Source organism: Canis lupus, chromosome X (assembly GCF_048164855.1).
Source record: "Canis lupus baileyi chromosome X, mCanLup2.hap1, whole genome shotgun sequence".
Classification (NCBI taxonomy): Eukaryota; Metazoa; Chordata; class Mammalia; order Carnivora; family Canidae; genus Canis; species Canis lupus.
In genome coordinates, this window is record NC_132876.1 from 28,385,190 (window position 1) to 28,400,579 (window position 15,390).

Consider the following 15,390-nt stretch of genomic DNA (forward strand, 5'->3'; position numbering starts at 1 on the left):
TCAAACAATAAAAGATGTTTATCTATATTCAATTTTAGATCTCCTAACATAGACAGGATTATATTTCATCAGGTCATTTTTTTAAGTCTGCATAGCTCCCTCCAACTCTTTCTGGATTTGATATGAAGCCAATACTTTTCAATACTGCTTGGGAAAAACAAAGAGGAAGCCTGAGGGACAGCAGTGGGTCAAGTATGCAGTTGTGTGTGATTCTATAGATCTAAAATTCTACCTCACCTCTGCCTCTAACCACTCCATCTGCTGGGAAGACAGGCACCAGGAGGAGAAAAATATAGCTGTATCCCCAAAGCATAAACGACCCATTTGACTTTCTCTTTCTTACTTATATAAAATAACTTGGTCCAATACTAATGGAAATGCTACCTGTACACCAAAGCCTTCTTCTTTCCATAAAGAGCTGAAAAGCCAACAAAATCCCCAGCATGAAATTTGAGATCATGCAAAAGAGGTTTCATTTCAAAGCCCCTTCAATATGGAAAACAAAAGCAAAAGAAAGAATTAAATTCCCTTACTACTTACAGTCCATTGACAAGTCCTTGAAACAGGTAGAGTGACATTCCTCTAGGGACTCAACTGCCTGGATGTTGACACTTTGCCAAGGGCAACAGGCAATATTAGCCCGACCCACAGGGATCCTGTGAGTCTTCTTTAACATATAAAAATTCCTGGGGTGCCTGGGAGGCTCAGTCAGTTAAGCATCTAATTTTGGCTCAGGTCATAATCTCAGGGTCCTGGGATGGAGCCCTATGTTGGGCTCCCTGCTCAGCAGGGAGTGTGCTTGTCCCTCTGCCCCTCCCCCTGCTCATGTGCACAATCTCTTTCTCTCTTTCTCTCAAATAAATTAATAAAATACTTTTAAGGGATGCCTGGGTGGCTCAGCAGTTGAGCACCTGCCTTCCGCCCAGGGTGTGATCCTGGAGACCTGGGATCAAGTCTCACATCAAGCTCCCTGCATGGGGCTTGCTCTCTCTCTCTGCCCATGCCTGCCTCTTTCTCTGTGTCTCTCATGAAGAAATAAATAAAATCTTTAAAAATAATAAAATAAAAATAATAAAATACTTTTAAAAAACATAATTCCTTTGGAAGCTCCCTTTATCTCCACCCTCCCCCATACATGCTAGGAATCATTCTCCAAGCATATGGTCCACTGACTTACATCTAAAAGGTCTTACGACTGAGTTTTTACTAAACAGTAATAAATGACCTATTCCTAAAAATAGCTAGCCCCCTCAGAATCCTGGAGCCCTTGTTTCCAAAATTCCTTAGAGACTTATGCTCTACCTACCCCCTTCTCAACTTGTAAGTAGATAGTCGGCCACTCTTCACGACCCCAGTGCAGCCCTTTCTGTCCACGCATCTTGTTCCCATGCTTTAATAAAACCATCTTTTTGCACCAAGGACGTCTCAAGAATTCTTTCTTGGCCATCGACTCTGAACCCCAACATTTTTCTACATCACCTTCAACCTGTTTTTCTCTTCACAGGCACATTTCTTCCTGTCCCTTTATACACTCACACATTCTCATAGTTCCCTCTAAGAAATGTGTCATGATAGAGAAAAGTTATCAAGATTGTATCTTTTTCCAGTTTTATTGAGTTATAATTGACAAATAAAATTGTAAGATATTCAAAATGCTCATCGTGATGATTTGATATATGGGTACATTGTGAAAGGATTCTTCCCATTTATGTTAATTAACATATCACTAATATTTATATACATGTATATATACACATTATACCTATATAAACATTTAATTTCTACTGTCAGCAAATTTCAATTATACAATACAATGTTATCAACTATAGTCACCATGTTGTACACTAGATTCTCAGACCTTATTCATCTTATAGCTGAAAGTTTGTCTTCTTTTCCTCATCTCTCCCTGTTTCCCCCAGTTCTTGGCAACCAACCACTTTTCTACTCTGTTCCTATAAATTTGTTTTTGTTTTTTTTTTTAGATTCCACATATAAGTGATACATGCAGTATTTGTCATAATTCCTTCTAAGAAAACATATCCTAAAAGAGAAAACTTGTCAAGATTGTATTATAAAGGAGTAGAGAGAGACAACTAAATTTTAACTCTGAGCTACTTGGGTCTTTCACTTACTTCCAGGTCCCTTCTAAACCCTCACTAAAAGAGGAACAACTCATTCTTTAAAAGTCTCTCCCAGGCCCAAGGTGCTGAAGCACTTCTTCATTTGACTAGTCACTTCCTCATGCCAGCTAGTCACACATGATTGTAACACTGGATGTCATCACTCAGGTCTAACCTCCAGCTGGCCTTGAAGGTGAACCATCCTCATGTCCTATGGCCAGAGGCATGACAGCTTTTGATATAAACCTAAAAACTAAAGAATAGATACTAACTTACCCAGTGAAAGAAGAGGAGACATCCCTGGCAGAGCCTAAATTAGCCCCTGTCTTTACATGGGAAAGGCAGAAGGACAATCCAATAGAAGATGCCTGCCTGTGGAGAGCTAAAACTAGTAATTGCCACCATTTAGGGGCTCCTGGGTGGCTCAGTCAGTTAAGCATCCAACTCTTGATTTGGGCTCAGGTCATGGTCTGAGGATCCTGGGATTGAGCCCTGCATTAGGCTCTGTACTCTGTGGGACATCTACTTGAGGATTCTCTTTCCCTCTCCCTCTGCTGCTCCCCCTGCTCATGCAGCGCTCTCTCCAAAATCAATCTTAAATAATTGCCACCATTTAATGAACACGTTCTATGTGCTAGCAACTTTGAATACATCATCTCATCTGATTTTTAGAGCAACCCTATGAAAGAAACTGAACTTTTAGCCCCTCATTTTACAGATGAGAAAACTGAGGAAATAAAACATTAAATAATTCACTCAGGTCACACACAGCTCATTTTTTGAGGCAAGAACCATGTTTTCCCAGTCTTTGAGCACTCCTCCCAGGCCTGCTGCCCAGCCCAAAGAGTTCCAAATGTCCCCAATGATCACTAGTTATGGCTAACTTTGATTAATGCAGGAGAGGATGGGAGACCTGGGCCCCATCTGCTTTCCATCCCTTCTCCCATGGCCCCAACAAAGCTCCTCAGAACTCTCAGCACTCCACGAGACACAGGATTTTTTTTTAAGATTTTATTTATTTATTTGAGAGAGACAGAGAGACAGAGACAGAGAGAGCATGAGTGGGAGGAGAAGCAGAAGAAGAGAGAGAAGCAACTCTGCTGAGCAGGCAGCCCAGACACTGGGCTTAATCCCACAACCCTAAGATCATGCCTGAGCCAAAGGCAGATGCTTAACCCACTGAGCCACTCAGGTGCCTAGAAATACCATTTTAAAAACTGGACAATTCTACTTCCCCCATTCTGCTCCTTTCTCCTTTGGTTGAGCCCTGTTGGGTCTGCTTAGCCTTTCTTTTTTATTTATTAAGTTGAAATTCATATAACATAAAATTAAACATTTCAAAGTGAACAATTCAGTAGCAATGAGTACATTCACAATGTTGTACCACTACCTTCTCTATCTAGTTCCAAAACATTTCCATCACTCCAAAAAGAAACCCCATAACCATTAAGCAGTTCCCTCATTTCCCCAGCCCCTGACAACCACTAATCTGCATTCTGTTTCTATGGATTTATCTATTCTGGATACTTCATATAAGTGGGATATACAATATGTGAATTTGTGTCTGGCTTGTTTTCACATAGCATGGTTTTGAGATTTATCCACATTCTAGCATGTATTACTACTTCATTCCTTTTTAAGGATGAATACTATTTCATCATATGGATGTATCATATTTTGTTTATCCATTCATCCATTAATGGACTTTTGGGCTGGCCTCACTTCTTCAGTCTCCTCTTCTTACATTCATAAAAGTCTTTGGGTCCCATCTGTCAAAGCAAGTGTAGCAGAACCATGCAATCTGTAAAAAAACGAGAGTCAACTTATGGGAACTCTGGACCTGAGCTTGTACGATCTTTTAAACCAGTGGTTTTTCAAGTGGGGGCAATTTCACCACACACCCTCTGCCACCCTGGGGACATTTGGCATTGTCTGGAAGTATTTTTGGTTGTCACAACTGGGGGTGTGTTAGCATACAGTGGGTAGAGACCAAAAATGCATTCAAACAATCTATAGTTCAAAGGACAGAACCCACAGTAAAGATTTGTCTGGCCCAAGGGGGAAAAGAAAGGATGAATGAAAAAGATTTTTTTAAAAGGAATTATCTGGCCCAATATGTTAATGACAAAGTTGAGAAACTCTATCAATTTAATCTGAGATCAGCTGACTTGCCAGATGTTCCAGAGAGATTTGATAGAATGGACAACTGTTCATAGATCTGATCACTTTGACTCTCTTGAAACTACAGTTATGTATAAAACTAGTTTCATGGATTTGACATACATGTACTGAGCACCTATTTATCAGACAGACTCTGGCTTGTCTCAAAATATTCACAACCCGAGTTTCATATGAAACCATTATTTATATATCTTCTACATGAGATGTCATAAAGCTAACAAATTTGCTTCTTAGGAGTATGAGGTTTTTGGTGCTAGTCTTTCAAATTGTGGAAACACTAAGAAACCAGTTACTACATCTATAGTATATTGTGTTAATATCATTTCAACACAATAAACCATCTTATTTAATTTGGCATGCCTCAACTTATGCATTCATACTTCTGTGGCTTAATGCCCTGGGCCTCAGCTAATTGTGTAAGGTTTCACAATGGGCTTTACAAATTTTAAATCTCATCTTTTTAGGCTGATTCTTTCATTTCTTTTTAAAAATTAAAAAGTCTGGCAACCCGGTGGCTCAGCGGTTTAGCACCGCCTTCAGCCCAGGGCCTGATCCTGGAGGCCCAGGATCGAGTCCCACATCGGGCTCCCTGCATGGAGCCTGCTTCTCCCTCTGCCTGTGTCTCTGCCTGTGTGTGTGTGTGTGTCTCATGAATAAATAAAATCTTTTTAAAAAATAAATAAGTAAATAAAAATTAAAAAGTCATGTTCTTTCTTGCCTTCTCTTACACTTATTTTTTTTAAGATTTCACATATTTATCTGAGACAGAGAGAGCGTGCTTGCATGAGCTGGGTGAGGAGCAGAGGGAGAAGCAGACTCCCTGCTGAGCAGGAAGCCCTATGCTGGTCTCAGGACTCCAGGATCATGACCAGAGCTAAAGCTTAACCAACTGAGCCATCGAGGCACACCACTTTTGTTTATTTTTGTTGTGGTAGCTGACTTGTGTTTTGAGTTTTTGTTTGCTTGTTTAATGACAAAAGGAAGAAATTCAATGGCAAGGAAGAAGGCATTATATGAAAACCTACACTGTAGGGGAACCTGGCTGGCTCAGTCAGTAGAGCTTGCAACTCTTGATCTTGGGGTTGTGAGTTCAAGCTCCACATGGAAGGTGGAGATTACTTAAGAATTAAATCTTTAAAAAACCCTAAACTGTTAACACAGGACATGTCAAAACTGCCTCTCCACTCTCCACCCATTGTGCAAGGCAATTACGTAAATGGGTCCCTGGGAAATACAAAATGTCAACATCTACCACCTCCCACCCCATACCACATTGGTTTGTGATTAAGAGGAAATCTTGATTGTCTAGGCTTTGGTGTTATGGTGAAACAGGTAGTTGGTCCTATTGAGATTTATTTTACTGTTGCCATGGGAAATTAAAAATTAAATCATAATATTAAATATTTTCAAAAAGGTTAGGTAGGCATGTTTGATTTCTTTATGGCTCTATTGAATGTCAGAGGCTGGAACATTCACAGAGGACTGACAGTGAAGAATGATGGTATTTATAAAACAAATGTCATTAGGTTTACCTTTGAAGAAGATGGATTCTTGACTTTACCTAGAAAATTATGCAAAAACTAATTCCTATGATAAACTAGTTTTTCCCCACTAAGGTCGTTAGTGTTAACTAACAGATTCTAGATTGTCTACTTTAAAAACCATCACAACAAAATACATCTAAAACGATAAATGAGTCCTAATATGGGGTTTCTTCTAAGCTGGGTATATATGTAGGCAGGGCCACAAAACCTCAGTAGGCTCCTGAAGAGCTCCAGCTGGCTCACACAGCTGAGACTATCAGTGAGGTCTTCAGCAAAACAATAAAATTGTTCTTCAAAGCCCAAATCTCAAGTTTCTATATTCCTTTTTTTTTCCCTCCCAGAGGGAAAGGTGAAAGTCAGCCACTACAGAGCCTGGCCCAGTGATAAAGCCAAACCATTCAACAAGGCTGGTCACATGAGGTGAAGGTGGACATCCCAAGGAAAGGTCATTCAGCTACAGCCTGTGGAACCTCAAAATGAAAGCAAATTAGTCAGAGAGTATGTGTGTGCATGTCTTTACTATAGGACTTCTCTGCATCTTTAATACCCTAAGATGTACTGTGACTAAGAAAGAAGATAATTTATTCTGAAAACATTATTTGACCATTTATCAAAGTATATTCATATCCTGTGAGACCCTATGGTTTCCTAGAACAGAGTTTAGGAAATGTTGCCACAGGCATATATATCCGGAAATCAGCAAGGCATCTGATAATGTTCCTATAATATTCTTGTGAATAATGCGGAGTAATAAGAACTGGATAAAAACTTGTAGGGCTGCTAGATAAAAATCCAGGATACCAAATACTGCATGGGACATACATAGATTAAAAATTATTCATTTTTTATACAAAATTCAAATTTAAATAGGCATCCTGGGATTTTTGTCTGTTTGTTTCTGTTAAATCCAGCAACCCTACACTCCTGATGAGGCTCATGAGTCTCCTGACAAACATGTTTTTTTTCTGTCTTTACAAGATACATTTCATTCTCTTTTTTTTTTAAAGTAGGCTCCACACCCAGCATAGAGCCCAATGTGGGGCTTGAACTCACAGCCCTGAGATCAAGAACTGAGCTCAAGAGTTGGACACTTACCTGACTGAGCCACCCAGGAGCCCCAGTGCATTCCATTCTTAACCATGAGCCATAGTCCAGATCCTTCTCAACATTATGAATGTGGTCAATTGTTAATTTCCATTCTCTGCCCAAGTCATCCCTTTTACCCTATGAAAGAAAATAAAATGTTACCTGTACTCCAAGTCCTTCAAGCTTTACATCTAACTTTAGAATCACTAAAGAGCTAGTTCAGTCTCGTTTGATGATATCATTTATTCCCGTATGAATCAGCAGATGTGGATAGAGGTCAGTGAGCTCAACAAATCTTGGCTGAATCTGTTTTGGGGCTGTACACTCCAAAAAGGAACATTATATCGGTCCTGCATTGCCCTCTGTCCTCTTCATTCATTTATTGAACACACAGCTCCCAACCACCCAGAATGTACCAGGCCCTGGGCTAAGCATTGGGTGTATACAATAGCTGAACAAGGTCAGCTGACATGGTCCCTGTCTGCACAGAGGTTACAGTCTAGTGTGGAGAGAAGAGGGAGAAAAATTAAACAAGTAAATAAACTAGATTATCTCACATAGTGGTGAGTTGCTATGAAAGACATCAGAGGAATATGACCCAGACAGTGAGTAGGCTGGGGGGATGCTGGTTACATTAGGTGGGACAGTCAAGGTAGTCTTCTCTGAAGAAGTGCTATATAAGCTGAAGAGTGAAAAACTACAAATTCAACATGCCAAGAGCCAATGGAGGAGCAATCCAGGCAGAACACAGGCCACAAACAGGCCCAGAGTCAGGAATAGGACCAATGCTGGCACAGCCTGATAAATGAGCCCCATAACCCCCAAGATGTCAATTCTCACCCCATTGCTCTTTCCACTGAAGAACAGTAACCTCAAAGGCTAAAGTGAAGGAAATAGTACCAAAAATAGGTCCTGAAGGAGCAGAAAAGCAAATGGCATTTGACCTCTACTGTCATTTAATACAAGAGAGAAAACACAGAGGCAATGGCTGGAGAACAGTTCTTTTATCACATACAGCCTTTATTTTCAAGGAAGTTCTGGAAGTTCTCACCTCAAACCTACTGTGATCTTTCAGATTGCCTCTCCCTGGCTTGCTCCTTGGGGAAAATATGCAGCAGTGTTTTTTGGACTCAGCACACAAACCAGATGATTTGGCTCTGAGGAATGGAATAAAAATTATTCTCAAATCATTTGGGGAACTTTCCCTCCCTCGACTGGATAGCGAAAACAGCAACAGCGATTAGTCCTCAAATTGCTTTTAGGCTCATCTTGGGTTTGAGCTTTTCACATTTATTTCAAAAAGACTCCCAAATTACCTGCTTTCTGATGTAACAGAATGATCAACTGTTTTCTCGTAGTTTGGTGTGGTTTACTATGAAGTTGCTAAAAGTGAAGGCAGCGGCCAACTGAAAACTTAAGTGTCAAATACCACAAGAGATGTAGACTGACTAATGCAGGTTGTTTCAGAGTGGTATTTACGAAGTGTAACACAGTGAATGTAGGCCAGATATGGAAAAGATAAACTAAGATTCTGCATGTTAATGATGTATGCATAAAGTTACTTTAGCTTTCAGATAAGAGGAAAAGGTGTTAAGACTGCTAAAAGGTACTTTAAGGGAAGTTTCGAATAGAAGAGAAGAGATTGGGGGATCTTCAGAAGACTGGCTGGGTGTTTTCCAAGAACCCTTTTGGGGCAACAGCAACCTAGTGAATTTCCCATGGTCTGATCCCAGGAGCCTTACTTTGTCAGCATACCCAGAGTAACTCAATTTCCAAAAGTCTCCCCATTGTTCTTTCAACAATGTTAATAAGAACCTTCTATGTGGCAGACTCTGTGTTCTAGGCACTAATATGTAATGGTGAGCAGTACAGACATTAACAACGCCCTTTTGATGGGTGCATTCTTTCTTCAATTAGGTCAGTACACTACAACCCAATTATCTGATTTCACTGGTCCATGAGATCACATAACTTTTAGTGACCTAATCTGAGCATTCATCCTACTTAACCACAGAAAATCTAGTCTTCTACCAAATTCCCCTCCCTGGGACTTTTGAGAGTCCCTAAAGAATACTTACATGTTCCTTATACCCATCCTAGTTATCCAATACAGCAGGTATTCAGTAAATTGTATGAGTGAATGAATTATGATAATTCTTTACATTTAGGTTTACAAAGCACTTCATGGTTCTTTCACCTTAATTAATCACTTAATATGCACACTGTAGAATACATGACACTATAGGGGATAACTCTCCCTGACTTCAAGTGGTTCAAATCTCATCTGTGGAAAACAAATATATACATATGACAGCTAAGAATCCAAATGAGCAATATGGCTAGTGAGAATTGCAGAAGAATTCAACGGGGCATTTAGTAGCTAGGCAATGGTAATAGGAAATCCTAACTTAGCAAAAGGAAAAGATGAGAGCTGGGAGTTGTACATCGTGCTTAGAGCCCAATGGTAAGACCCATCTGGCTGAAGCAGAAGGCATGGAAGGAAACAGATTTAGATAGGTCAGATGGAACCAGGTTAAATGCCAAGCCTTCAGTGCCAGGTTCAAAATGGGAATTAAGGAGTGCACTTGTCATGATGAGCACTGGGTGATGTATGGAAGTGTTGAATCACTATACTGTGCACCTGAAACTAATACAACACTGTATGTTAACTATACTGAAATTAAAATTTAAAAAAAGTTTGAGCTTCAGTGGCAAACAGGGAGGAGTCATTTTTGATTGGTGTTTATGCAGAGAGAAGCATAATCACTACCATGGTCCTGGTAGGGGTTGAAGGAAAGGACAGAGTCAATATTTCAAACTTCACCGATAAAGAGAAAAAGGATACCACTGATAGAAATGGGAAGATGAAACTTATTTTAATATATGAAAAGAGTTATTGCAACAAGTTTTGAGGTTAGAAAAAAATCAGAATGTCTTTCCAAAATAAATTATGTTAGCAGAGAGAAGGAAATAAATTAGTTGAAAGTATCTAATAACAGGTTGCAACTAGATTCCTAAATCAACCTTGTCCTGACAGGTCTTTCCCACTAATTATATTCAATTCAACAAATACTGAGCACCTAGTATATACTTATCTGTCAGGCACCGTGGGTATAGGAAAGAAGCACAGAGCACCTAGCACTGTCCCAATCATCAGGAATTAACAATCAGATAGATACTGCTGTCATTATTGAGTACCTGCCAAATGCTAGATTTCTTGCTAAATGCTTTCCATGAATATACATCAATTTAATCCTCTCAACCACCCTGAGAGGTAGGTATTAGTGTCTTCATTTTGTGGATGAAGAAACTAAGATTCAAATAAGATTATCAAAAAAATGCTAAAATTATTTGCCCTGGGTTACAGAGTCAGCAAGCAACCGGTGGAACCAGGATTCAAATTAAGGTCTGTGTGTTGTCTTTGCTTGTAACTACTGCCCCATTATCCAGGGCTTACATGCATAAAACAATTAAGGAACAATACCAGATCAAACCACTCGGCACTTCTCATTCTTCTCTGTGGTCCTGTGTGCTTTGTATGACTGAAAGCAGGTTCATAAGGGGAATGAAATGTGCTATAGAGTATTATCTTGAGACAGTCTTTTTGGGAACTAAAGCTGGGTCAAGCTGGAAATAGAGAATGCACAAAATTTCAATCCCTCCACACCACGATTCATTTCTCCCTCTCTGATTATTGACCTACAGTCATTCTCTAGTGCATTTCCATCTCTACTCTTTCACCTTGACCTATCTTTAGACCTCCTAGATATGTAGCCTTTCAGTGTTCTATCTACTTTGAGCCAAGGATAGAACATACAATACTCACAGAAGTGGGGCACGAGGGTAGCATGTCCTTTACCTAAATATCTGTTCTCTCGGCCAGGCTCTTGATAAGACTTGAGGCAGGGCAGCCTGGGTGGCTTAGCAGTTTAGCACAGCCTTCAGCCCAGCCCCGGGATTGAGTCCCCTGTCGGGCTCCCAGCATGAAGCCTGCTTCTCCCTCTGCCTGTGTCTCTGCCTTTCCCTCTCTCTGTCTCTCATGAATAAATAAAATCTTTAAAAAAAAAGACTCAGGGCAGATAAATCAAGGTTATATTCACTATCAAGCAACTGAAGCAAGTAGGTGGTCTAGTTCAGTGGCCTCCAATTTTTTTAAAAGATTTATTTTAGAGAGAGACAGAATACAAGCAGGGGGAGGGGCAGAGGGAGAGAACCTCAAGCAGACTCCCCACTGAGTGGGGAGCCCAACATGGGTCTTATTCCCACAACACTGAGGTAATGACCCCAGCCAAATCCAAGAGTCAGACAGTTAACCAACTAAGCCATCCAGGTAGCCCAGCCTCCACAGTTTTAACTCAATCAGTTAAAGCACAGAACAGTACATACTCCAAATAAAAGTAAATATAAATTTTTTAAAGATTTTATTATTTATTCATGAGAGACACAGAGAGAAAGAGGCAGAGACATAGACAGGGAGAAGCAGGTTCCCCATGGGGAGCCTGATGCAGGACTCGATCCTGGGATTCCAGGATCATGCCCTGAGCCAAAGGCAGATGCTCAACCACTGAGCCACCCAGGTGTCCCAAATATATTTTAAAATCATACATGCATACAATTATACCAATATATTGCTTACATTATGATAAAAACATGAATTTTAGAAGATGAGAAAAGATTAAATCAGTAGTATTTAAAATTAAACTATTTTTTTATTAATGGCACAAAAATAATTTTGCCCTCACTTGAAAGTATTATTCAGCATGATTTATTAATGAGAATAATATGACTTAACATGGTTCCTTAATTTTTTAAGTCTTATGATACATCCAATTGAAGAACTGGTTTTAAATTTAGGTGATTTTGATACTAGGTTTTAATGGATATCTTGGTTGAAAAAAAGAGGTGACAAAGGCACATAGATCCAAACAGAAGAAATATATCATTGTCTGTGCTTAATATATCATCAAGAATGTTTTTTTAATTTCATACTCCAATCATTCAACAATTTTGTTGTAATTTGCCTGGTAAATCCCCTATATTTCCCAATGTCCATCAGTTACACCTGCAAACTAATCAGCAGGTGGATAGCTTAATAGTTTGAACAAATGGGTCAAATTTTACTAAAAGTCTTCAATTGAAAAAGTTTTAAAGAGGTTAGAGATATTTTTTCCAATTTTTAAAAATTATACATATAGCAGAAGTTTTTAAGTGACAAAGCAAAAAAGTCATATAAATGATAAAAAATGGATACTGAAAAATGTTTCTATTATTTTTTAACTCTCTAAAAGTCTTTATTTTTAATTCCAGTTAGTTAACATACAGTATCCATATTTAAAATACACTTTTTTAAAACAGTACTTTTCACTCATTAAAATTCACCTTGAAGGGATAGATTAAGTCTTTTTTTTTTTAACTAATCTTCTGGGTATCATACTATTGCCAATTACTTAGCAAGTAAAAGCCAGCAAATTTGGAATAATCTTTGTTTGAAAGAAAAGAGTTATCTTTAAATTCAACAACTTTCAAAATCTTTTCCTCAAGATAACTAGTGAACCCTCTGGGTGGTACAAAAGATTTCCATGGTCACTCTCCTTACAAAGTATTCAAGAATATTCAAAAAAATTCTGTTATTTGAGATACAAGCCATCACCTTCTCCCTGCACAGGTAAACCACAGTTTGTTGCAATATATTGAAAGCAAAACAAGTGAGGCCACTACTGAGAATCACAAGAAATTGTGAAACACTCATTCTTCCTTCATGGTGTTAATGGGCATATGTGACACATCTAACCCAGAGATCCAAATGAGTTGGCAGTGTCAATTGGCCGATTAACCATTAGTAAGGCTTACTTTCTTTCTTTTTTAGATAAAAAATAAATGTAAATTTTAACGTTTTCCCCACACCCAAAGAGATCATCTTGTACACCCCCTGCAGGTCTATACATCTACCACTTTAGAGACCACTGGTCTAGGTTACTGATTAAGTGCAAACCATGAACTCTGAAGCCAAGTAAGTAGGTGTGTAGTAGGGAAAGCATTTCATTAAGAGTTCAGAAGCTCCCACAGTGTATCAACCAGGGGAAGGCCATCCTAGGTCTGCTCAGAAGTGGGCTGAAGGAGTAGCTAAGACAAAATAGGATCAGTGGCTACACTTAATACTATTCAGTGCTTAAAACAATGTTTTCAATTCCATACTAAGACATACTTGGGAAAGTAATAGATTTCTTTCTGAGGAAAGCTGATAAACAAAAAAATTTCATGTAGAATACAACACATCTAAAACTTATATGAGTAATTGCTAGCATTTCTAATGCTTTCTGGAGATTTAAAGCAGTCTCCTACTTCCTAAGTTGCTTACCTAGGAAGTAAATAGAGTCTCATCTCCACTTTCTACATGATGAAACTGAGGCCCAGAGGGAAGACTTCACTTGCCCAAGGTGCACACCTACAAAATGGCAAAGCCAGGCTTGGGATAGAAGTATTGCTACTCATTTTGGCCCCCAGCCTATCATGGCACATAGCAGTGCCATCCTGGGACCGGCAGTTCAATTCTGACACAAAACTATTGAATCCCACTTCAGGAACTCCTTTATTCCTCCTTGGGTCCCAGCCTTCAAATTTTAAACCAAATGTCCTATTCTGGCTCCCTGACTTCCCAGACACTAATAAATCCCCTGAAAATGTACACTTTGCAGTCTGTAATCCTCAATCCTCCAAGGACTGGGAGCAACTCTGGAAATGTACTTAGTGCATACCACCATGTGCAACATGGTGTGTTTTCACCTACAGTGTACACTTGTGCTTATTCCTCCTACCAGACCATAAAGGGCTGCAATGTGGTCTATGGTCCATGCATTGCAGGTATGCAATGGCTCCTCTTAGTTACCCCCCAAAAGCCCCTAAGACTGGGAGGCAATGCACAGAGTAGGAACTACAGCAAAATTTTATCAACTATGACATATGTGGATAGAATAAAGGTGAAAATATTAAAATTCCTTTGGCTTTAGCACTTTGAAACTTAATGTAGCATCCTTCATAGAACTAATTTGTTCTTCAAGGCAGCTTATTAATGGAAAAGAGAAATGGAATATTCCTTAGAGAATAATTTCAGTAGAGATGAAGGTCAGTTAGCCTTTCCTTTAAAAAGTGTTAATAGCTCAACATGGCGCAAAGTAGCATGGCACACATTTAGCATATTTACCCACATCATTTTCATACATATGGATGGATATATACATATGTGTAGATTATATATGCATGTGTGTACATGTATGTATATATGTATATGCATGTAAATGTGTATATGTATATACACATATGTATATATATTTGAAAAATAACATGGAAAAACCAGAGTAATTATAATGATTAGAGAAGCTATAGAGCATCAAAGAAAAATACGGGTTAAACTAACAGTGCAAATCTGGGCAAATTAACTCTGTGTCAGTTTCCTAATCTTTAAAATGGCAAAATAACTTCTACCCCCAATGGATTATCAGCAAGACAAAATAACTAATACTTGTAAAACCTTAGCAAACTGCCTGGTAATTACTAGGCACTCAAAAATTGTTCGCTTTAAAAAAATAATGATAAGCTATTATTATCATTATTCAAAGAGCAAGAAGCCTAAAGACTTGGGGCGTCTGGGTGGCACAGTTGGTTAAGCGCCTGCCTTTGGCTTGGGTCATGAATCCAGGGTCCTAGAATGGAGCCCCACATGGGCTCCCGGCTTAGCAGGGAGCCTGCTTCACCCTTTCCCTCTCCCCCAACTCGTGCTCACTCTCTCTCTCAAATAAATAAACAGAACTTTTTAAAGAAAAAAAGAAGCCTAAAAACTCATTTCTTCTGGAGTGAATTGACAAAAGCCTACATTGTGACTACAAAAAGCTTTTTCACCTGGAGAAGACTTGAAGAGTGTGGTCCAATGGTCTATGAAGGGATTTCAAGAGGACAATGCTGAAAGTTCTTTTCATTGTAAGTGGAACACTGACCAAGGGAAAAATGGGCAAAATTGAAGTAGGAGAGACAGGGCTGGAAATGAGAAAGTTTCTTGACTTCTGAGGACATGGAACAAGCTACTGAGAAAGATGGTGGAGTCTCCGACCCTAGATACCAACCAAAAGTTATAAAATACCCACCTGTCCAGCAGAAAGCAGGTCTCTGGTCCTAAGTATTCTATATGAATCTTAAATACATCATATACCTACCAGCAGTAGTGAGAAATTTTCCATCATCAATCTCCAGGGAAACCATACCAAAACCCTGGCTTCTGCCTTTGACAAAGCTAATTCACACGACCACAACAGTAGTGCTCTGCCCTGGCACCATAAAGATCATAATCCACAGGTACATCTTCCCAGCACCATTATCACTTTCACCTTTAAATGTCATCTGAAGAGATTAATGGGCACATTAAAATTTCCACCTGCAAATGAGCAAATCCAATTTTTTCAGATGAC

At 39.2% G+C, this 15,390-nt stretch overlaps 1 long non-coding RNA gene across 1 annotated transcript in view; it reads right to left on the reverse strand.

Moving 5' to 3' along the window:
• Window positions 1-1,591: 1,591 nt before the first annotated feature.
• The window catches only part of LOC140628365 (uncharacterized), a 52,283-nt gene continuing 38,484 nt past the window's right edge, over window positions 1,592-15,390 (reverse strand). Inside the window, exons 2-3 of the long non-coding RNA XR_012026637.1 lie at window positions 6,941-7,069; window positions 1,592-3,921 (exon numbers count right to left, since the gene is read on the reverse strand). This is a non-coding gene — a long non-coding RNA (uncharacterized lncRNA). The remainder of the gene's footprint in view (window positions 3,922-6,940; window positions 7,070-15,390) is intronic.